This window comes from Manacus candei, unplaced genomic scaffold (genome assembly GCF_025592945.1).
Source record: "Manacus candei isolate 608988 ecotype Guabito, Panama unplaced genomic scaffold, ASM2559294v1 h1tg000018l, whole genome shotgun sequence".
Taxonomy (NCBI): domain Eukaryota; kingdom Metazoa; phylum Chordata; class Aves; order Passeriformes; family Pipridae; genus Manacus; species Manacus candei.
This window is the reverse complement of record NW_026138066.1, coordinates 12434100-12458558: the sequence shown is the minus strand read 5'-3', so window position 1 is coordinate 12458558 and position 24459 is coordinate 12434100. Positions and strand designations below refer to the sequence as shown.

General features: G+C 46.2%; 1 protein-coding gene and 1 long non-coding RNA gene across 4 annotated transcripts in view; one reads left to right on the top strand and one right to left on the bottom strand.

The window, feature by feature from the left end:
- The window catches only part of HIPK2 (homeodomain interacting protein kinase 2), a 140522-nt gene that overhangs the window by 100617 nt on the left and 15446 nt on the right, over nucleotides 1-24459 (bottom strand). The window lies entirely within an intron of this gene.
- Nucleotides 14593-15230, top strand: LOC127469885 (uncharacterized). The gene is made up of 3 exons (XR_007904103.1): nucleotides 14593-14760; nucleotides 14882-14973; nucleotides 15151-15230. It is a non-coding gene; the product is annotated as an uncharacterized LOC127469885 (long non-coding RNA).

The window sequence follows — 24459 nt, the reverse complement described above, 5'->3', positions numbered from 1 at the left end:
AGCCATTTAAAGCTCTCACACAACTGACAGTAACTGGATTTAATGGGGCCTTCCCTGTCCTTGATACGACTCACGGTAACTCCCTGTAGCATTGACATGAGCTGAAGTATGTAGCATGCAGCCAGGGGATAATGTTAAAACATCTGGAACAACTTTTATTAAAAGACTTGAGGGTTTTTTTTCCTGAGAACTCCTCCCACGTCAGCTTTCACTTAATAATAATTTAGCAGGTGCTATTTACAATTCAGATGGCCCTCTTCTGCATGCATACACAAATCATGCAGCCGCCTCACTTGTACTTCTAAGAGGTTTCAAGAAAGCAAATGAGGTAAAGCTCCCTATCCACCCACCTCGCCCCAAAGGGCAAAAAATACACTTTGGGACTAAAGAAGGAACAGTTTGCAAGTCACTGATGTTTTCTTCTGCTTTACTCCTAGCACTTACTGTTGATTTATAAGTGTGGCCTTTGTGGTGGCAAGAGACCAAGCCCCTGCCCTGTATTAAGTAGGCAGTAAGACCTTTTGCAGTACCTGCAGAGCTCTGTAACCAGAGGCTGCTTGCTGACGGCCTCCAGAACGACAGTGCCTGCTTGAAAAATACTGTAGAAAGCACATGGCGTGTGTTCAGCATATAAATGATGCACGCAAGACACTACTGAAATAAGTATCTTCCACTTCTCCCCAGAGAGGCACAAGCCAGAAAACCCACATACACACCCAGGTTGAGAAGGCAATGAAAAGGGGATCTGCCAGGTATGGCTAATGTACTGCACCTTCAAAATAGCCATGTCCTCACAGTGGCCTCTGTGTAGCCCTTTTTGAGGCATTGTCCCCCAGTACCACTTGGAATCTCCTTAAAATTTATGTCCCTGGAGGCTATACAAATTCTTTCCCTTGTGCTACTGAATGTTTGGAGACAGCCTCAGAGTGGAGTTCAGACCTCAAGATCCTCAGCTCCTTCCTGTTCCTGGTGAGCAGAAGATGTCAAGGGAGCCTTCATTCCAGGTGAAAATCAACCTGACTTCCTGCTCAGCTTTTCCTGTCCTGCTAGTAGAACTGTCTCATCCTAATTAGTAGTTTTCTAAATGCTTATGTGCTGTGCAGCAGTTCTCAAACATGTCTCAAAGATGGGACAAAGCTCATCCCCAGCACTGCTTCAGACCTGGATTCACACGGCTCCAAGTCGCCATGTTTGATCCACATCTTATGGTCAAACGAAAAAGTGAGACTTCTCAATGCACAGAGTAACCATAAACAAAACCAAATGGACAAAGCCAAGGATCTGCCTCCTTCCCTCTCATTCCCACTCAAAATACACATCCCTGAAGTGCAACGGCCAAAGAACTCTCATCATCATCACCTTCAAACCCCATACCCCCTGCCACCCTGACTGCCCTCCTACATATCCCTCTCCTGCATTTATAGCATCCACAACCCTGCCTACTATTTTATTTTGTGCACCGTGACTTTCCTTTATAGGTATGATAAAAATTATCAACCAGGACTTAGTACTCTTGGGCATGGAGGTGGTGTAGGCAGTTACTCCCTGTCATGGCCTGAGCAGGTTATTTTGGCATGTGGCTCAGGATATTGCTCTCTCTCCTCACAAACCATCTTTACTCCCTTCTTCATCTCCCTTTTAACTCCTTAAATCCAGGGCAACTCATCTGCTGGGTAGTGAAAGCCTTCTCAGCTGACCAGGGCAAAGAGGACAGTTAGGAAAATCTGAGGAGTTCTTCCTCTGAGCCAGTCATGTCCATCTTGTCCCCTTGCCTGAGCATCCAGCTTCACCACACCTGCCTGTGGGCACAGGAAGTGCTGAGATGTGGTAAGGGCTGGCTGGGACTGCTAACCAGCACGTCTGGGAAGCAGGGCAGTTGGCAAGCCCAGGCTCAGTGCCTATGTACCGACGCAGGCTGAAGGCTGGTGAGTTGGAACACACCTGCTTCGCCATGCAGGACATCTTCAGTGTTGAGACAGTGGGAGATGGTTGCTCTCTAGTGCACAGAACCAACGGGGCAGCACTTCTTTTCCTAGGGCTGTGGGATGGAGACTGCAAGATAGGCAGAGCTGCCCACGCTAGGTCCATATGCTCCAGGAAGCATCTCTGCCACCCTCATGAGCAGCTTGGGGGAAAATGGGACTACCCAGAGCCCTGGCACATCCCACACAGACCTATTGGGGCAGCACCACCCTGAGCCTGGCCCTGCCCTGGAGCCTGGACATCTAGGCAGCTCCAATCTCATCTCCCACACTCCCCACACTTGGTGGGTCACTAGACAATGGCATGTGAGCTGTGCAAACCACAAAACCCTAGTAATCTTCCGTAATCTCGAAACATTATGATTCTTATTCATCTTTTTGATGTGGGTTCAGGTGCCCATGAGCCTGAGTAACAAGCTGTGGGCTTCTCTGACACATTCCTGGTTTTACACACATGAAGCAAAATCTCAGGGACAAATACATACATTTGAATACTTTATTACATCTCCATGAAAAATTCTTTCAGGGTCACCTCCATCTCCCACTTGAGTGAATTGCAGTAATGACAAGAGATATTACAGATTTCCTCAGTTAATCATGTGACTAGTTTATGTTTCACATTATAGTTAATTAACTATGCAAGACCTGAGAATGCAGGTAAAATATACCTCACCAGAGGCTGCCTCATCACTTCCCTGTAGATGCAATTGGACCTGACACCAATTTCTAGATCTTAGTGTCAGAAAGTCCAGCAGTCAAGTCCATTCTCCCCTGAATCGCAAGGTAACCCCTTTTTCCTCTGGGAAAACCCAGCACAACTGGAATAGTGCAAAACTTCTCTCCAGGATACCTCAATGTCACTGAGTGGAAAGCAAATGAAGGCAGCAGGTGAATACAATATAATAGTCTACAGCCTTGACAAAACAGAGCCAGACCCCAGCAGGTAAACCCCCTTCAGCATATCTGTCAAAGCTGACAGAAAGACTGTCCCTTCTACAGAAATCATGAAATGACACTGCAAATGCTCTACCAAGATGTCAAATGCTCTCCAGACATGAAGTAAGAAACCTGGGAGTCTGCTGTGCCCACATCAGGTCTCTGCAGCTTGAGAAGGCAGATCAATAGCCCTGCCAGATGCACCTTACTGAGCAGTAGTCCTTCGAGCCAGGGAGCGAGGTCAACAGTTCCTGTGACGATTTCTGGAGTTCCAAGAGCAAAATAAGGTGATGAACAACAAAGAGGCAGGGACAGCACTGAAAGCCTTCAAGGTCTGAATGAGAGTGCAAAGAAACTTATGCACAATGTCAGCATAAAGACATTTTAGGAAAGTGGGTGTCAGTGAAGTTAGGAAGAAATTTTAAAACCAAACACTCAGTACTCCCAAGGGCCTCAGAGGAGAAGAAAGTCTGCTTGGGAGTCAAAGATGGGATGAGGAAAAAAGGACAAGAAATCAGACAGGTGGGATTGACAGAAGCCCTGCTTTGAAGCTTTATCTTTGGAGGATACTGAATGATGTGTAACAAAATGCTGTGCTGAAGAAATCCCTCTTTCAGATTTCTTGGAGAGAGGCCCAGCAGAGATGAGGAAAGCGTGGGGTGCCTGGCTGGGGCTGTGCTGCAGGCTGTTGGGGGACCCACAAGCAGCACCACATCTGTGTAAAGAGCAGAAGATTGCGGTAACACCCACAGCACCACTCAAAATGAGGCATGACACACTGAGGCTCGTATAATGCCATGCTTAAATGAGCTCCTGAGGTGCTACCAAGGAATGTTTCCCCATCCTGAAGCCAAAATGGAGCCAGATGAGCCTAAAAGCAGTCACTCACATCAGTGTGCCAGGTAGGACTGTTTGGCAACAGCCTATGTGTTCTGGCCACCTTCCTCTCTCCCATATGTCCTCCACAGTCACAAAGTGGAACAAACAGTAACCATGGTATTTCTACAGCACCCAAAGTTTCCTTTGCAGAACTATACAAGACAGTTTCTGCAGTAAATGTGAAACTGGCCACAGTTTGCCTTGTAGTCCAGTTTAATGTCTGTGTGGGTCCCTACATTTGACCTCCAAACAGGTCTATAAGGCAGGAGCTTCTAGGTTCCCACAAGTTCCATCTCTGATTGCTACTTGCTAACAGAGTTGCATCCTGAAAGCGGAACTGAAAAAAAGAAGGATCTGCTTTCCAGGCAGCATGGCTTAGGTCACATTTGTTCGTCTTTCAAAAAGGGGTTGACCACACTCCAACTTACAGGGGAAACAGAGGACTTCCTCAATTCCTGATCCCAGATTTCACTGGCCATCCTATACGGTCTCCTCTGTTATCTTAGTTTCTGGGAAGGAGTACCAAACCAAGGCCTCTCAAAAAGGGACCAAAATGAATCAATCAGTTCCCCTTTGCTGCTCTGTCTGTGCCCCCTCAGCCACACAGCACTGGCACAACTCATGGCTTCCCACAACCGCCTAGTAGAAAGGATATTTTGGCTTTTTCCACAATGTCTGCCTCCCCACCTGGATGACTTTCCATCTGTAAATATTAGCTTTGTAATGTCAATGACTCCAACTGGCCTACAGGTGTGGTGGAACCACAGGGAATGGCTGGCCCCTTGCATACCTCACTTATTAGAAGCAACCCTACTTGTGAAGGCAGGACATGGGCAAGGCTTACTGGAGTCTCAGGCTCAGCCTCTCACTCCCACAGGATTTTTTCCTAAGTGTTTCATTTGCAAAGAAGCCATTGCATGACATTCAGCCCTTGCTTTGTTTACGAAATCTGAAACTCAGTTCAGGCTCTAGTGGGGCTGAAAAGGTCAGTTTGCCTATTCGCAAAGTCCCTCCCTTCATTTGATATCCATCAGGATACAGACCTATTGGAGAGAAACAAGCCCCTGGTGAGGTCTGGATGGAATACACAGGATTTGGTCTGCAAAGGAAGATGAAGGCACAAGAAGGAAGGCGGGGAAGCTGGGCACGGGGCTCTGTCAAAGCAGAAAATTGAGACAGACTGATTTGTTGACCTCCCAACAGCCACATATCGCTTTCAAATATGAATGACCAAACACAAGACTTACAGTGCTCTCAAACATAGAGGACTCTGGAGTGTTTTAGGAGATGAAGAGAAAGAATACTGCAGGTGGATTACCTGACCTTCAGTTTAAGCAGTTAAAACAATTCTGTAAACAGCCTGTCCTCACATCGGCACACAAAACACCCACCCACAAAGAGTGGGTGTTTCCTTCCTCAAGGAAACATAATGAATTTTTCACCCTGACTTCCAGACTTCATTTTCCTCATCATTTAGGGCTAAGAAAACATCCTCAAAGTTATGGCCAAACAGTCAGAAACCTTTTTTTGGTGTCACCCATGGCTTTTGGTTTGCATTCCAAAGTAGAACCGTAAACCCAGAAACGTATGACATGAAATGGTCCATGAGCTGGGACCAGAAGAGGCACAGTGGACTGACCCAACTAGCCCAAACCAAAGACCATCATGGAGACACAGGGTGTAGGATTTGGGCGTGGACCCATTTTTCCCCCAAAAAAATCTCATTTCTCCCCAAAAAACATGTCTCTCTTGATCCATTCACCTTTGAGACTGGCAAGTAGCTCTCGTATGAGACCACGGCGAAAGGGAGCTGCTGCAGTCTCCATGAGAACATAGCGTGTTGACAGGTTTATCTGTGGAAACCAATGACTCTGTATTTGGGGTTTGCAGTATTTGGGGTTGTACTGACCTCTGTCACACAAAACGCACGCTCGCACTCAGGTACACACAGACATGTAAGTACTTGCATAGCCAGAGGATGACCCACGAAGGCAATGAATCTCATCATCTCCAAAAGAAATGAGTGATGCTGCCCCAAGCAACCCCACAGAAGTGCCTCTGGATGCCTCCCTGGCCCACTGCTGGTTTGCTGCTGTGGCTGGGGGCTGGTGGTGCATGCCTGATCTCACTGTCTTAACAGCCACTGTCTAACAGGAGAGATGCTAAGCGATCAATATGCAGAGAAGAAGCCCTTTTTGGGCCAAGGACAACGTAGGTGATGTATGAAGCTCTTGCTTACACAGAAAGAAAACCTGGCTTAGGCATGGGGATAAACTACATGAAGGATTTCAGAGCCTTGAAGAGTAAACATCCAGAAGCTCAGGAAAGGATATCTACTTGAGAAAGGAGGATATGAAGCCCTTGTGTGTGATGAAGAAGCTCAGGGACACCAGTAACAGCCTACTCCCTCTCAAAGCTCTACAAGAAAAGAAATGAGACCAAGGGAAGTCATTAAGGGAAACAAAACAATAAAAACCTCCACCTGTGTCAGCAAAACTCCCTTTTTACCATCAGTGTCTCCCCCAGGTTTCTCTTTTGTGCCGGATATGATTATTTATTGACATATTTATTTACTCAGCTCTATAGTGCTTAACATCATGGCTGCCAGGCTTCTTGCACTGTAAAAACTAGAGCAAGACAGGAGTGAAGCTAAACCTGGAGATCCAGTATGACACATGCCAAATGCCTTCTGCGTGCAGCCTGAGGCACGCTGCCACTGTGATGGGCTAGAAAGGGGGACCACACAGCCAGCCTGGCCGTACACACTCCACCTCAAGCAAGAAAGACCAAGCAAGTGACAGCTTAGGAGAGGTGTACAGTGAAACTCTTGGTGTAACTTTGCTTCAGATCACTCAGTGCTTTTGAGACCCTGAACAGCACCCTGCAGAGACACAGGCCTGCTGAGCAGGCCTCATGCCCTGGAGAGCTGGGCTCAGTCTATGCTGACTGTGAGTAATTGCTTTGTGGCACTCACAGGTATGGCACAGCTGCTGAAACCAAACCTACAGAACCAAAAATCCACTCCAGGAAGGAGAGATGGCTGCAGATGACAGACTAGCTAAAGGGGCTGTCAGGCCTCCTTCTCACTCTTGATCCTACATTTGTGAACTGACATGTCACTTTGCACTTCCAGCAGCAGGCAGCCACTTGCCGCATCCCTTCCATAAGCATCTCTTTGGCACTACTACAACTTTTTAGCAGCCATGTGCTTTCAACCCAGAATACTCAACTCTTTCCTTTTCCTACAGCAATAAAATTAAAGGATTCAGCCTAGACACAGGGGGACAATGAGTTCAGAATCACCAATGTGCTGATGATACCACAGACAACCTGTCCACAGCCACACCTATGCGTTTTGACGAAGTTGTAAAGGAAGTCTGGCCAAACAGAATCACAGGGTAAGAAGAGTTTCTGGGAAAATAAGCTCTGTGTGATTTTCTCACAAGGAGCAAATACACCGCTGTTTCTGCAGCTTCCAGAAGAAAACAGATTCCATTCAAGTAAAAACTTGTAGTCAAATCACAGCAGCTTTCAATAGGTCTAGGAGAACACTGGGCATCTTAGCTTTGCCATAGTCATAGGAATGACTCGGGAATAAAACGGCCTTAGACCCATGGTTTTTGCTAGAATGATGACAAGACTTCCAGGAAATGATGAGAGGGGGAAACTGCCACAAAAAACCAAAAACAGCCAGGGGAATTTAGCACCAAAAGCCTTGTGAACTTTCAGCACATATTATGCACTCAAAACTCACTGAGAGCTTTCCAGCATCCATATGGATATAAAGTAAGAAGAGACTGAAAACTAGATTCAGCAGAAGCACAATAACTGGGTAAAGAATTTCAAAGGGAAGCAGCAAGTTTACACCCTGTATAAATGCCCAATTAATTCAGTGTTGGCAGTACTCTTTTGTGGACATAGTCCTTGGTTTTGGTAATTTTTCATATCTGAAAATAGCCATGCTTCCCTCTTTAGTCCTTTCTGGGCTCATGGGAGACTGAAATGAGTCACCAGAGGACCAGCTGAGTCATGCAGCCAAATCTTGGAAAGCAATACAAAATTGGTCATCACATCCACAACTAAAACGTGGATGACGGCAGCACTCCTAGCAACCAACCATGCATTAGGCAGAAAGGGTTGGAGACCACTGACACTATGAGCCATTAATTGAAGCCAGGCAGAAGAATGCCTTAAATGAAACTAGGACAACACAAAACAAGTGCTGACAAACATGGCTGGAAAGTGGCCCAGTGGAAAAGGAGCTGGGGGTGCTGGTCAACAGCCGGCTGAGCATGAGCCAGCGTGTGCCCAGGTGGCCAAGAAGGCCAAGGCATCCAGATCAGAAATAGTGTGGGCCTAGCAGAACTAGAGAAGTGACTGCCCCCTGTACTTGGCACTGATGAGGCTGCACCTCAAATCTTATATTCAGTTCTGGGCCCTCACTACAAGAAGGACATTGAGGTGCTGGAACACATCCAGAAAAGGGAAATAGAGCCACTGAAGGATCCAGACAGTAACTCCTATGAGGAGCAGCTGAGGGAGCTGGGGCTGTTTAGTCTGGAGAAGAAGAGGCTCAGGGAAGACCTTATCACTCTCTAAAACTACCTGGAAGAAGGCTGTAGCAAGGAGGGGGTCAGTCTCCTCTCCCAGAATACTAGCAATAGGACAAGAGGAAATGGCCTCAAGTTGTGCCAGGGAAGGTTCAGGTTGGACATCAGGAAGAATACTTTCACTGAACAAGTGGTCAAGCATTGCAATGGGCTGCCCAGGGGGGTGGTGGAATCACCATCCCTAGAAGCATTCAAGAAATGATTGGACACGTCACTTAGTGCTGTGGTTTAGTTGACATGTTGGTGTTCATCCAAGGCTGGACTTCATGATCTTAGAAGTCTCTTCCAACCTTAATGATTCTTTGACTGCTGGTTCTGCAACTGACACAAAGCCCTTCTCCATTCAGCTTCCCCATCCCATCCCCATTGCATTAAGAAAAAGGGATGGCCATCTCCATCTTCCAGATCATGGGATATTTCTAGCCCATTTTACAACTTCTATGAACCAAAGTCCCAATTCATTCAATTCCTTTAGAGTATCATCAAATCTTAACAGGACCTATTTTGACATGCAATCTCACTGAGAAGTAAATAACTATGACCTTTTATGAGCACAGGTCTGTATTTCATTTTTATGTCTATTATCTTCAGAACAAAAGGAAGTGGGGTAAGTGCTTTTGGGTACAGAAAATGTATTTACCAAGCAGGTTTTTTATGGTGATTACAAAAGTTTAATGAGTGAATTCAGGACAGTGGAGGACTGACAGACCTGTCCTGAGGAGTTGGGCATGTTGTGGGCAGATGCAGTGCATGCTCCCTTGCCCCACACATCACTTGGACAGCACACCACAACCTTGTATTTGGGCACTGAACAAATGATGCTCATCCCGACCAACTCCCCAGCCCTCTCAAACCTGTTGTCAATCAACACGCACCATCATGCATGTTGCTGGCACCTGAATGGGCTAGAAGTGCCAAGTGGGACCTTGGTCCTACAAAACATTACTCTCAGACATGAAAAGATATGTATTTATTCCAGCACCTACAAAATCAGCATCCCGCAACGCTAAGCTCACCTTGATCCCCTTTACGGAAATCTGGCAAAAATGGGAAACAAAATGTAGCTGAGTGATCAAACCACAGAGGGCCACAGAAAGCCCTAGTATTAACTATTATGGAAATACTCACAAAGGAGACAAACGAGATTTGGCTCTGCAACAGAACAAACAGTTGGTAGATCTCTATGGTAAACGCCTGTTCTCTCTGTGCTGTCATGGAAAAGCAACACTGACCTGCAAGGGCTGGGTCTCATTGCACAGCTGCTCAGGGAAACCTGCCTCGGCACTGCTCGCTGTCACCCTGTGAGCCTCGGGCCACGAGCTACCACCGAGCCAAGTGTGGAGGACTCCGAAGCAGCAGGGGGCTATGGGGACAGCACGTGTGGCAGATCAACAGTGCAAATCCCTCTGTGGCTCACCCAGAAAACCTGCTGGCTGGAGGCTCCCGATGACGCTCCTGCCACCTGCCCCAAGCATCAGCAAATGGTGCTCAGGGACTACCCACGAGACGGCACCGAACAGGTTTGCGTGAAACTGCTCAGAATTTCCCAACTAATGATGTCACTCCTGTTTTGCCTTGGTCCTTCCCTCCAGCTCATCCCTGGGTTACATCAGGGCCATGATGTATTCACCTTGCTGTGCCTCTGCTCCCAGCCCTCTGCACCTTCACTCCTATTTCCTTTGCCAAAAAAAAAAAAAAAACAATTGAAAAAAAAAAGAGCTGAAAGGTTCAGGTGGGCATCAGTGAATGGAAATGAAGAACCCCACAACAGAGTAATGCTTAAGCCTCAGAAAAGACAGATGTCAAACAGAAGCAGGTGTAACTGGAGTAAACTGGTGTAAAAACAGGTTTAAGTGAAATTCAAGTACAAAGGTTCAAGAGCTATTAAAGTGCCTAAAATTCATGAGGTTTTGATCCTACAGTTCCTAAAAACTTGTTATTATTTAGTCTTTTAAAGGCTCAGCAGTAGAGACTTCAAGCTGTTCAAATGGAATGATAACTTATTCCACGCTCTGCTGCAGAGGCAGAAAATAAATGTGAAACTGGATCCTGACAGCATCATTAGATCCCAAAATTGACCCTCTTGCTTTCTGCTCTGCCTGCTCCAAAGAGCATGCTATTTCTGGAGGAGTTTTAAAAAATAAAGTCCAAGCAAGCGTTCTCATGTCCTCTCCAATTCCCAAGGCGAAGGCGAGCAGCTCTCTTGAGTGGCCCCCCCATGCACATCACCCTCTGGGTCCTGGCACCAACCACGAGCCGTGCAGCAACCGCAGTGTGCAGCTTAGCACACACGAGCTACAATAAACCTGTCAGACTGTGCAAGACATGAATGATATGGACTGTCACAACAGCAGCACAGCGTGTGCAGCCCTGTTAAAACAAACAAACAAACAAACAAACAAACAATCCAAAGACATCCCAAAACACAGATGTAAGTAAACGGCCACTCTCCTGAGGCTGTCAGTACAGTTATGCGACAGGGCTTGCTGGAAAATATCTACCCTCCTGACTTGTGACAATTCAGAAATGCTTCAGAATGGCTGTAGTGAGGTGCCAGGGGAAAGAGACTGACACAGTATCTTCTCACTGGGACACCGGACCCTGACCAAGCAAATGCCTGGGTTACCTGGGATGCTGGAAGTGAGAGAAAACACCTATAGCAAAGGCTACTTTCATCGGTCACCGTGGATGCAGAGGTTGCTCAGGGTCTTTTAGAAAACACATCTCCGAGTGCACTTAGCTGGAGGTGCTGCTTCTCTCACACTGGCAGGGAAGTTACATTGGAGAAACAGCAACACCTTTTCCTGCTTAAGGTTTTCCTGTAGCCTTTGGTACAGCCATGAGACTGAAGTATGGAAATAATGCCACAAGTGAATCTGAGGGGCTTGCATGCTATGTCTACTCTTTGGGGCAGCCTTCAGAGTGGATGACAGCTCCATTAATGATTGCAGACCATCAGGACAGGCTGTTTCAACAACGAACCTGTCACCATAACTAGACTTTGGATGCACATATATTTTTCAATTTATTATTGTGATACGGTCAGCAGGGATATGGACCATTTCACCATTCTGTTTTCCCTCTTGCAATTTAATGATCTCACTGTGTAACCTCTCAAGCCACAGTCCTTCAAACATTTGCAGACATGCTCACCTTCTCATGCCTCACCAGCAACTGCAAGGCTATGAGCCACGAGATGAATTAGGCAGACAAAAGCAAAGGGGAAAGGTGTAAGGCCAGTCTGTTTGCTTTTCCTGGTGGATTTAGTCTGGAGACTTCAGCTTTTCTAGGTCAAGACAGTGTCTGCATCAGAAGATATTCTATAAAATCTTTATTTAACTGTTCCCCTAGGGCAGCTGGCAAGACCCTCACACTACTGGCATGTGGGCCTGTGTTTCAGTTTAAGCATATGAACTGTCTTAACTGACCTCAGCAGGACAACTCACGCATTGAAAGCCCATCACATATGTGGTGGCAGTATCAGGGTATCAGTTTTCTTCCCTTGGTTTTTGAAAGGGGGTTTGTGTAGGACAAAAAAGCAAAAAAACTCCATAAAACTTGAGGATAGAATTCAGGTATCCCAGTGACACATGAATCTAAATTAAACCCCTCTCCCGCACTCTCTCTTTTAAAAAGTAAGTACTTTTCTACTGGTGTATAAACTGTAGTCAACTGTAGTTAAGTGCTGTTAACTGATTGCAAAAGAAATCCTATGGAAGGTAAAGTCTCCACAGGAGGGTAAAGTGTCTGGGGTGTGCCCACCTCAGCAGCACACTCTCAGAAAAACTACATTTGATTTTCTTGCAGATTTTTCCTTCCCTTCTTTCTCCATGATTAGCAATATGCATAGAAAAATACGCTCTCTGCTCTCGACAGAGTGTTTGCTGCTGCTGCTGCACATTCTCCACCTGGAGTGAAAATTCTCCGTTGTCACGGCAGCCAACGGTGATGTCACAGACTGAGTATTGTGACTTCAGCTGGAAAAGGAGCAGTGGGAGAAGATGAACTCTGAAAACAAAGATATTGTTTTGGTGTAAACAGCCTTCACAGAAAAGAGGGGGGAAAAAAAAGAGGGAAGTATATATAAACATATGACAAATACAGTTTTCTCAAAGAAGTATAAATAAACATATGATATAAACAAGAGTTTTCTCTAGGCAAATATCTTAAAGGTCCAACTAAGTACTGAAAGACCTGTCATTTTGTTTCTGTTCTGTTAAGAAATGGGACCCTTTTAACTTTTGAAACAAACATTTTCTATTCTTTTTTAATTTTGTTTTTAATATCTTCATGTCTGGTCATTGTCCCAGAATAAGCAAACAGCATTGCTGCATAAAGAAATAAGTCTCATGAAATAATGTACGGTATGTTTCCAAATGTTTCATAAATCCACAGGCAATGTGCAAATACTGCCTGCATTCCTGTGTGAAGGTGGTTGTTTTTCATATAAGTCACGTATTAATGTAATCTGAAAACAAACTTAACCCCATTCAATCACATCCCCTTCCACCTTTACACTGAAACCCAGAGGTTATAATTACACCTGGGAGCAGGAATAAATCAAAACAAATACTCGTGTTGCCTTGTACTCTTTTTTGGAAAGAAAAGTGATCCCATCTACCCCGCCTTATGTGCTTTGTCTAACTCGGAACCAGGATGGCTGGCAGGCAAACAGGCAAAGAGGTTTTCATGAGGTCAGAAATGAAAATAAGGTCACTTCCAGAGGTCAGAAATGGAGTAACGCATCCTATGTCCTAACATGTACCAGATCTTCAGAGGGGGACTTTATCTTCACTACCTCACCTTCTGCCTCCCAGGACATTTGCAGGCTGTGGCACCCCAGGAGCTCTGCGGAGCAGAGGGGAGGGAGGATGCAGGGACTTTATGGGTTAGACACTTTCCACCCTTTAGCGAGGATTATTTAAAAAGTACCACATCATGACAGTCAACACTTCGCAGTGTGGATGTGGAACACCAGAGGTCAGGGCAACAGACTGATGCATCACTCCAGTGTCTGAGCCCTTTGCTTGCATGGCTTCACACTGTCTTTTGGAGGAGACAAGCCCCTCCCATGGTAACAGCCCCTTTCCTCCAAAATCCCTGCTCCAGGAAAACTTTGTGTTTCCTTTGCTAGGGTTATGGGAGATGGGGCGCTGGTGGTGATCCACACTAACCATAGTACAACCTGGAGGTGCCCAAAGACGCCCACACAAGGGGTTGCCCTGGTGTGCAGACACACACTGCATAAAGCAAGACCAAGGGACTCTGGTCTCCTTGTTCTTTCCTCACTGGACCCTCAGCTGAAGCAGAACCACCTGCTCCACCCCAGCTTCTTCTCCAGGATTTCAACAGAGCTGAGAGATTTCAACTCAGAGTTACACACAGAAAGCTGCTGGCTAAAAGGCATGCTCCTTTTGGAGAAGTCAACAGTAGGGCATGTGAAAGGCATTTGCTATGAAAAGAAATAGAAACAAAAAAAGGGAAAGAGAGAAAGAAAAAGAGAAACTATCGTTGCTTGCTAAAACACAATTGCCTAATGCTTGAACAACTGTAATAACCAGCCAGTGCTGGCAGACTGATGCCTATCCTGACAAACCTTTTTTAAAATTTCACATGCAGAAAAAGTGGAAATACTGGTAGGACTTCAGTTATCAGCTTCTCAGGGGACACCACAAATAATAAGCAGTTCCCTCACAAAAGTACCCTAATGGTATCCTAGCTCTACAAAAAATTATGTTTGAAATTTTTTTCTGAAATATAAACTTGCCATGCACAGTCAAAATTAAAAAGAAATATAGGGCATTTTTAAGAGAAACTCCATGGGGAAAAGCAACTGTGAAATAGCCAAACATCAATTATGAAAACCCTAGCAAGAAGAGGCTCTTGTGCACGGGCTTCAGGGTTTAGGGATTTCAAGAAAATGTGCATCCTAGTTTTGACTCACAATGTAGGCACAAAATGAGCAACTCTCCTCAACTTATACAGCGTGGTGAGTATATAACCCTTTAAAGTCACTGTGTCTATACAACTTTCTTGCATCTCCCAGCTCATGGCAATCTTTGCTCTCCACTCCCACGTCCCCCACAGCATTGGAGTGACAGGCTTACTCCCATCCTAAGTTAGTGCAGAAGGAACAGCCGATACTACTGAGCCATGGGCAAACTTCTGCTGACGTGTGCACCCCAGCCACCCAGTAGCTTGCTCACTGGTGGCATTATCACGATTTCTACTGCAAACCTTCAACCAAAGCCTCCTCCTCCCCTGCTACTTCCCACAGACAACGCTGAACAGGCTGTGGGCAGCACTACTTTCTTCTACCTGAGGGCAGAACACATATGGGAGGAAAGCAAAATGTAAGAAAGTGAACAAAAGCAGAGGGATTTGGGGATGATTCTGCCTGTGAGTCAGGGCTGGATCATTTTCCCAAGCTTAGAGATGATCGTCTCATTAGTGCATGATTTGGGATTTCCACAGGGCAGGATCCAGGAGAGGGAGCAACCAGAGCAATGAGTACCCAGGGTAAAACCAGGAAATGCCTACCCACAAGACCCACAGAAAAAGCAATGGTGTGATCTTATTCTTCCTTAAAATAACTTGCAAGTCTGTTGGTTTGTGGCATTGCTGTTTAATGGTACAGAGCATTATTACAGAAAAACAGCATAAACCAAACAGTTTTCATAAAGGAAAAAAAGACATCTTGGTTCATTTGCTTTTTTCCTCCACTCCTGCACTTCTATCTCAAGGGTCACACATCCTCCTTCATGGAATGCCTGGATGCAAGGCTTCACCAAGAATTTTTCCTCTCTGATGGCCAATGGCACCAAGCATTTCCCTGTCTCTTTTTCCAGGAGCAACGGCTGTTTATTATTCCTCATGCCCACTCCCCATGACCAAACAACCACACAGAAAACAGAAAAGGTGAAAGCAAGACTATTTAAAGCTGCAAATCAAGAACGCAAGGCTTAGGAAACCTCAGCTTTATGGTTGCCTGTGCAACCTTCGACACTCTTTCCTGCCTGTGTACCATGGCAGAGCTGTTAATCACATAATCACAGGCTATTTTTCTACGGGACCTCGGCCTCACCCAGTAGAGCAGGATACACAGTGCTCACCTAGCGAGCACCCAGTCCCTATTTCATCTTCTCGGCGCTGTTCGAGGTGTGGCCCCAAGCCTTGTTTACCAGGTACCTGCCACGCTCTGCTCTGCAGACGGAATTAGTAATTTACTCATGGCCTTTCCTACAGTACGCATCACTAGAGTAACTGAATGTCTCACAAACATAAAGGAATGTATTTTCACAATGCCCTCTTAAAGTAAGACACTGTATTATCCGTATGTCATGGGCAGGGAACCAAAGCACAGAGGGATTAACGTGAAAAGCTTCCACTAATTTTAAATGCCTAATTGAAACTCTTAGGTACAAATCCTTCAAAGATTTGTTTTGCCTGTTGAGGATGTGGTGACAACCATTTCTTTAAGCCAAGTTTGGGCTGATGCTCTTGGAGACAGAAGAAATGATGCCCCTGACATATATACCATTCAAATTACTGAGTTGTTAATGTGGAAGCTTGCTTTCTCATTTCTTTGTACATTTGTTATATTTAACATGCATCAAAAAATTCAAGAGAGGTATAAAAGAGCTGTTTTCTAAATACACATTCTGAGGCTGGGATGGAAAATTTCTGCCCAGACAGTTTAAGTTTAGTAAAGTTGTGAACAACTAAAAATGAAGGTCTTAAAATAGGGAAGCTGTTGCATGGCCTCAACAGAAGGTCACTGCCATAACATACACCTTTCTTTCTCTTCTCAGTTGTTGAAGAAATGACACAGGTCAATTGCTACACTAACAGAATCAAGTCAAACTGAAATAAATGCAAACTGTAACTAAAGCTTTATTTCTTATCCTGGTTCTGTTCAGGTAAACAAGATCAATTTATTTTTAACCTTAATGCACAACAAAGTCTTGTTATTCAATTCCAAATAGCAGCTTTTGCTTTGAGAATAAGCCCCACCTTTCCTCCTGCTCTCTCGAAAAGAGAAAGCAAGAGTCAGGCACTGAGGCAGCACTGGTCATAAGCTGGATATAGGACAGGCAGATGGACAGTACTCTGAGCTAGTGAATCTTACATTGGTATAAACTGATCCCTCCCCTGATTATTTGCAGGGAGATTCACAAATTCCTAAAAAAAAAAAAAAAAAGCCCATCTGAAAATTTCAGGGGGTGATTTATCTGTGCTAACACCAGGAAAGAAAGACAGACAGACAAAAAGACAGACGGTTGGGGGGGCGTGAATAATTCAACCAACTGCTGGTGCCAGCCTTCTTCAGAGCAATAAAGTAATTTTAGAGACACTTTTGTGGGAGCATAAAATCCAACCCTGCAACTGTCCACCAAGTGTGTGCAGGACTCGGGACACACACACATGACACTGGACGACACTGTGAGACAATGTGGGAGCTGGCAGAATTGGTTCCTCCATCACCTTGGGAACACGCAAGGACAACCCTGGGATAACTCCCGACAGCTCCTCTTTGCCACCCAAGCTGTATTCCTGGCAAATGATGAACTGTTCTGCCCCTAAACACATTCCACATCCACAGAGAGAGGAACACAGACCCAGTTTCTCTGTCCTGCACTGAAAACTCGCACTGTATATCCCTGTTTTTCAGCTAGTGATGTCTCCTGACTGCACTAACATTGACTAATTTAGTATTTTTAATTACAGAGGGATTTAAAGCACTGCACTACAGTGCTCTCTTTTATTATACCCACTGTTTCTGCTGAATCTGGGTACACTCTACATACAAAGTTGCACATTAGACAAATTACACTGTACATTAAGTAAATCTCTCTCCAGAAACAGGATTAGATGGAGAGGCAAATCTTCCTCATTCCTAGTGCATAAATTAATATCTACAAAATCAATATGAAATAAGAGCTCCACATCAATTAATGAAAGAAAAATAGTTTAAACGTACTCCACAATGAAACAAATTTATGTAGGAGATGCATTCCTTTTCTGCTATTTTGCTTAATAAATAAAACAGCTGGTCTGAGGAATCAGGTCAATCAGTGTCTGGAAAAAGCCCCATTAAAGCTGCTATATAACCTAGTTTCTCAAGCTGTGTAAGGCATCCTAATATTGGAGAGGCAGAAGTCCATGCAGAGACAGTTCGGATGGCTCAGCTCCTAGCCCTTCAGGGTCATGGAGGATATTCATCACAGAAGACAGCAGTAAGTGAGGTATCTCGCCAAGATCTAAGGAGATAGGCTCCTTAGACAATGCAATGCATCCAGACCTATACATAAAATGAGGCTAGTAATCCTGGGCACCCAAGATGAGGTCATCCAGCATAAGGAGATGGTAAAGGACCAGATTTTCACATATGCTCAGATCCCCTCAAAGCTAGCCTAGCCCTGCTGCCACAGTAGGTGATAACACCTCTCCTCATGGCACTCAGTGGCTACATGGTTCCATCCCTGCCATGACATGTGGGAGGATGAATCTGGCAGTGCCCAAAGCCACGGGTGTGTTGTGTGGGCACAGAGCCTATTCCAGTGCAGGCAGAAACCTCCAGCACCAGTCCTCCTCCTCCCGCACAGCACACAGCTATTGTCACGACATCCAGGCCCTGGTCACCTCAGAAAATGTAGCCCTTCCTATCTTCAGTAGGTTTAAAAATGTTTTGCAAAGGGTATCACAATCCACATCCTACAGAGATAAAAATGGACTCAGAAGACAGCCAAGTGACTTGCTCAAGCCTCTTAGAGCAAGGCAGCAATGGAATTGGGAAATGAAACCTCCTGGCCCACAGCCCTAGGTTTTAGCTTCTTAAATAAAGATTCTCTTTCCTCATTAAAAAACTAAAAACGGGAAGAAGGAATATTCTGTATACAGAATGAACTTCACCCTCAGAGGGCTAATGACCTGATATACTTTTTTTTCCTTCTCACCTCCATTTCCCCTGATAAAAATACAGTAACTTCAAGGACTATCCTTCTTTACTGGTCTACTTTAACCTAGCATGTCGGCTCAACATCCTTTTCCCAACCATCTGAAGCCAGAGACCATCCTTCCCAGAGAGGAGATTACCTTCTCGCTTTCAGTCTCTCTGGACATCCTTGCAACGTCCTGGACTGAGACTACTCTGCTTTCTGCATCGTGCTGAGGGACTCCAAAGTCCTATCCACTGGTCTCAGCCTGCAGTACATGGCAGCCTGAAAGGGTACCCTGGAGGTAAAACCTGGTTGTTCTCTATTAATTTTTCATTTCAAGAATGGCTCCAGGGAAAGGAGGGAGATATAGGTCAGAGACTTTGGGGGCTGATTAGTAACTCTGTACATCTTCCTTCCTTTTTTTCCTCACTTTTTTTTTTTATCTTCCAAATTCAGAAACAGGGTTTTCCCTGTGTATTTCTCATTTACTCCTTGAACATCATCGGCATTAGTCAGCAAACTCCTGCTATTTCCTCCGCAAGCCCCTGATACTTGCAGAGTGACTAACCCACTCTCCACACACACTCTGGCTCCAGAAGTTGCATCTGGGTTGTTTCCTCAAGAAAAATGGGTCTCCATGTTGCACACGTGCAGTTCTCCCTGTGGTCAGAGCCACATAGGCTCCTGCTGCCACGTGGCTGCAAACACCGCGATTTTTTACACACAGACTTGAAGAGACAGGAGGTGATGGCAGGGCCTGCTTTCAGGTCACTTCTTAACTCATCATCACAGCAGCAGTGTCCCTCAAACTGGGAAGCGGTTAGCTACTGCCCCAAGCACAGGCATGTGGAGAACATAATGGAGAAAGCCTGAAGCCACCTGGCTTCTCTTCACAGCCCTGCCAGTAACCTGGTCTGTCGGGTCACATTGCCTTCAGGGGTCTGCATTAGCCTCTCCTTCCCAGGACCAAGAGCCTCTGCCCTTGTCAAGCGATGTGCAGAAGGCCTCAGCTGGGCTTCTGAGGCACAAATGCCGGGTGAGTGAAAACACAGCTCCTCATGACTCAAAGCCACCACATCAGAGCATGACAGAAGGCTCGTCCTGGCCAGGTGGCCTTTCACAAGATGCCCACTCACAGCCACGCTCACAGAGGACCTCGCATGCGACTCACACTCACGTAGGCTTACCCACAGACCTGCCCACACTGTGCTCGAACAAACAGCAAGTTTGTTGCATTGACCTTCCCAGGGTGATGCCAAAATTGCACAGACCACTCTCCCCTATGTCCACACGCATAGAGGATGTCTGCCTCCAGGAGAAGGCCATGCCTTCAGGCAATGATAGGTGCTACGTGCTGCCACCCACAATGGGAACAACCATCCAGAGCAGACCATATCAATAAGGATCAGTGGGAAGGCTGGTCAACTTGGTGCTGTGTAAGTTTATTCCCCATTTAACCTTGACACCCCCACCCCAGCACCGACCCCACTCCCACTGCCGTTACCTCCATCTCCATTGTAGGAGAGCCTTCTGCATCACTGTGTAGGGAGGCATGAAAATAAACCACAGGCTCCACTGCCACACTCCCTCCTGGCAGATCTGCTTCTCTCTTCTTAACTGTTTCCAAGTGCCTGGCTGTTTTATAATCCCCACTGAGCATTCCCTTAACTCCTTCCTCACTGAGTCCTTCCACTCTCCCTCGCCTGCTCTCTCCTAAAAGGCAGAAAAATCCAAGGCGAGGTGGGGGGTACAGAAAGCAAAGGAGGGAGCCTGAATCAAAGAAGGAACATCTGAATCAAACTGCATGTACAACAGAACAAGCAAATTAGTCACTTCCCCAGCCTTCTCTTACACAGACAAACTGACTCTTCTATTAAGATATTTCTTTTTTTTTCCCCCATGGACATTTGTGTACCTTATAAGCTTACTTCTTTGCTAATCTCCTCCTGCTTTTTCATACCATGAGGTCATATGCTTCTGCTGGTAGCACAATTTTAAATCACCCAGCAGCTTGCCCTTTGAGGTCTGAACCGAAATTGCTCTCTTCGATCATAAGTAAATATGAGTTGATGGCTTCATGCCCAGTGTCACCACCACCCCATTTATGCATATTGCAAAATTCGAGAAGAATCAAGTGCAGGTATTGCTTCCCAGTGGGAAGGACCTTAGCAATCACTGCAAGAGCTGCGAGAGGGCTGTGCAGAGGAGCTCGGGTAGAGGAACACATCCTCTGAGATGTGGGACACTGCAATTGCCCTAAAGTGAGCTGTCGAGAGCTCCACATGCTATTGGTGGTAAAGGTTGTGCACTGCACGTGTGTTTGCATGCACGGCAGCGAGTGCAGCTGGTAGGGGAAGGAGTTACTTGGCCTGAGACATTTTATGAGACCCACAGGTCAGGGCTATACCTGGATAACTACAACATACTGAAGGTCACTGTGTGCCAAGGTACGCCGGCAGCACAGCGTGGGGTGGGACAAGTACAGCGACCCAGCAGCTTTGGATTTCACAACCATGATTACGTGTAAAGCAGCGTCACAGAACGCTCCGCTGTGTACGCTGCTCCTGGGAGAGGATGAATAAAGAAAGCGGGAGAAAAAAGCATTGGCTTTCACATGTCCCCTCTCAGGTGGGAACACGACACCTGCAGCTGGCTGCTGGTCTTCCCTCAAAGCCTATGGCTGCTTTTCCCAGCGTCTTGAGGTTACCCCTGACAGTTTCCACTCAAAAGTTTGCCAAGGTATCTTTTTCCCTGACAAAATGAGTTATTCTGTTACACAAGGCTGGCCCGCAGGGCTTTTAAAAATGGTTCTGCTGATGTTCAAAGAGAGCAGCTTGCTGTGCAGAGGAGTGGTAGCTAATAGCAGTAGGATCAGCACAAGCTCTTACCCTGCCATCTGCCTTCAGCTCAGCCAGGCCTTCTGCTGAACAGCCAACATGGGCTGGGGCCACTGGAGTGAGCAGCAACTCAATGACATGAAAGACTGCCTGGGCTAGTTGATTAAGAATAAGATTAAGAGCACAGGAATCCTGTACAGTGCTGGTACTGACTCAGTTCAGGGATTTCATGGGGATATTTAAGCCCAGTTTTCCAAAGAAGTCTTTTATTTTGCACAGGTGGGTGTCTGTGTGCCAGCTTAAACAAGCCCCATGAACTGATGATCCCAGAAAGAGGGGTCATCTCTGAAACTGCTATGCTTCCTTCTTCAGTCACCTCCAGTAGAAAACAGGGATAAATAACACTTAACTACCTCACTCCCCTGTAATGTTGAAGATCTTCACACTTACAGAGCTCTGGAGGAAGCACAGGAAGGCCCACTGGACTGGACAGGGATGCCCCTCACCAAGTATGGGTCACGAATCTCTCCTGTTTGTCTTGTGAACTCCTTTTAAGTGCTGGCCACTGCCAGCAGACCCCAGCAGAGGTTGCTCAGCTCTGCTCCTACACATCCAGACTGACAGCTGCCTCAAGAGTTCTCCCTCTTTTTTAATAATAGAAGAGTCACTTAAGGCTTGTGGATGACCTCAAAGTACCAAATTTCCAACTTACCACCACAGTCTGATCCTGCCAGTGCAACCACTTGGTCCCCTTGAGGGATGGTAAGGCCAAAACAGCTCTGTAGACCCAAAACAGAATGCTGAAGTCCCCTCTATTGTCACATTATTTTGTGGAATTATCCTATAGCAATTTAAAGGACTGCTGCCGCTGATGTCCAAACCCAGAAGGAGACAGGTGGAGGGAGCAAGAGAAGGGTGCTGGTCTGGAAGGGGGATGGGGGAGCTGGGATGAGCAAGGGCACAACCTGCCTGCTCTGAGAGTGAAAAGAACAGAGAGGCCCCTCCTTTCACAGATGGAGGAAGGAAAAAAGCAGGATGAGCGAAAAGCCTGGACTTAATCATGAAAAACAATAGCTCATCATTTATTTTCATATCCCCTAGCTAATGCTGGCATAATGCTAACAGTGGAATTCTTATGGCATGCATGCCATGCCTGCAAATACCAAGTGAATTACTTCTCAGCTAGGCTATGGGCTATGACACTGAGCAGCACATTCGTTACAAGCAATTGGATGATGAACAACAGTTCCCAAATTCCTCCTTCACAATGCTACTTGCATTAGTTGTAATTTAATGAGTGAGAGAGAAAGAGAGAGAGAGAAAGTTTTGGCTCAAACCACAGAAATAATACTGCCTGCTGTTGCTTCCCACTGGGTCTTGTATTAACTCACACCACCTCCACCTCCTACTCCTCTACCTCCTCCCTTTTCACACCTATCCTCAGGTGCTAAGAGTGGTGTCATGAAACCCATCAGTATGGCAAGGGAGCATGCAGGAAGCCCCCCAGCACATGAATTCCTTCTGGCTAAAAGGCAGGAGAGGACACAAACCTCTCCCTCTCCTCTGCCGACAGTAAGGGCAGGTCTGGCGGGGTTCCTCCAGCAGCCAGTCTCCGTGTGGACAAGCCTTCAACTCTTCTTTGGTTCCTTCCTCCTAGAGAGTCAGTGCAGGTCAAAGACACTGAACTGGCAGTTCTGGGAACAGAGCACCAAGAGCACACTGCATGACCCATGTTGGTGCAGAGCTCCCATCATGCACCCTTTCCAGCATGGTCCTCCTGCCCGCCCAGAGGGAGCCACAGTGGGGTAGCCCAACCTCATCCCTGCCTTGCAGGCTGTCATAGTTTGTTTGTTGCTCCTTTTAACAATTTTGAGATCTGGTAAGCAGCTAGTAAATGTAAACAAAACCTTTGCTAGGGATAAGGCCTTCAGCAGTATAAATGTGCCATCACTGGTGACCCCCAGCGAATCCGGGAATCACTACCACACTGCCTCCTCATGAGCTCTCGGGCAGATCTGCACCTCCCACATCTTCAGGACATAAATCAAGTCCCTTTTCTTTGCTCCATGGACAAAAAGGATGGCCGCTTCAGAGTAGGGGCATCTTGCAAGTTGCTGCCCTGGAAGGAGCCTAACTGGCCAGCATCATCTCCCACTCCTGCGGCACCTTGCCACAGAGCCCACACCCCTTCCATGACAGGACATTTATCCACCAGATGACCCTGCATGTAAGGTTCACACCTGAAACATGACCCACTCTGTGAGGTCTCATATGCTGGGCCAGAAGAAAGCTGAGAGGTCTCTGAGTAGCAGACCTACAAGTATGAGACTGCAAAAATCATTACTACTCTCCTGGTGTATCCAGTCTCTTCAGTGTTCCCCACTGACAACACATACGTGACAACCATCCACAGATTCCTACCCTGTGAAGCACCCAAAATACTCCTTATCCCTTACGTACCAAATATAATTTAAAAGCCCCCCACCCGCATTTTGTGGTGTTTTGAAAAAATAAATGCAAACAAAATTTACATGTTTCTGAAACAAAGGTGTAAGTAGGGGAAGGGAAAATGCCCTTAGGATTGGAACCAAATGCATTTGTGCAAATGAGACATAGGATTTACAGTTACCTTCCAGCCTCCAGCATGTGCTACAACCTTAGCTTTGACTTAATCACAATCTGTTTTCTTGTAAAGGTTGACGAACACAAGTGATACTTTCTCTGGCATACTGGATGAAGTCCTGCGGCCCTGACTGGTGGAGGAAGGTGGGCAGCATGCCACAGGATGCTTCCAGGGACATCTGCAGACAGGTCTGGTGTGGGCACACAGATACATGTTATGTGCTTCCCAGCAATACAGCAGGCATGATGCTGGGGGTTATCTTCTTCAGAAGCTATCTGAGCACAGATAAGCCCCTCATCAAAATCCCCTCCCACGCCCAGGTGTAGCATTGCACACTCTGCAGCTTTCCTAAAACTATGGCTGTGCTTTGAGCAGTGAGAGGGCTCCGAAATATATATCTCATGCTAAAGTGACCCTAAGTGAACGCAATAACAGTTCTTACAAATAAATAAACAAGGATCACAGCCGCAAAGAAAAAGGAAGAAACAGCGAGTTTCAGCCTTCTGTGACTACCTGTGTGCTGGGCAGCTCACCCACTCCAGCAGTGTGGGGAGCCAGGCATCTCCCCAAGGGGCATCAGAGGAAAGGGGTCCCTGAGCAGACAGCAAGTGTGGACAGAAAGGGACACAATTACAAGAGGGAGGTGGGGGACTC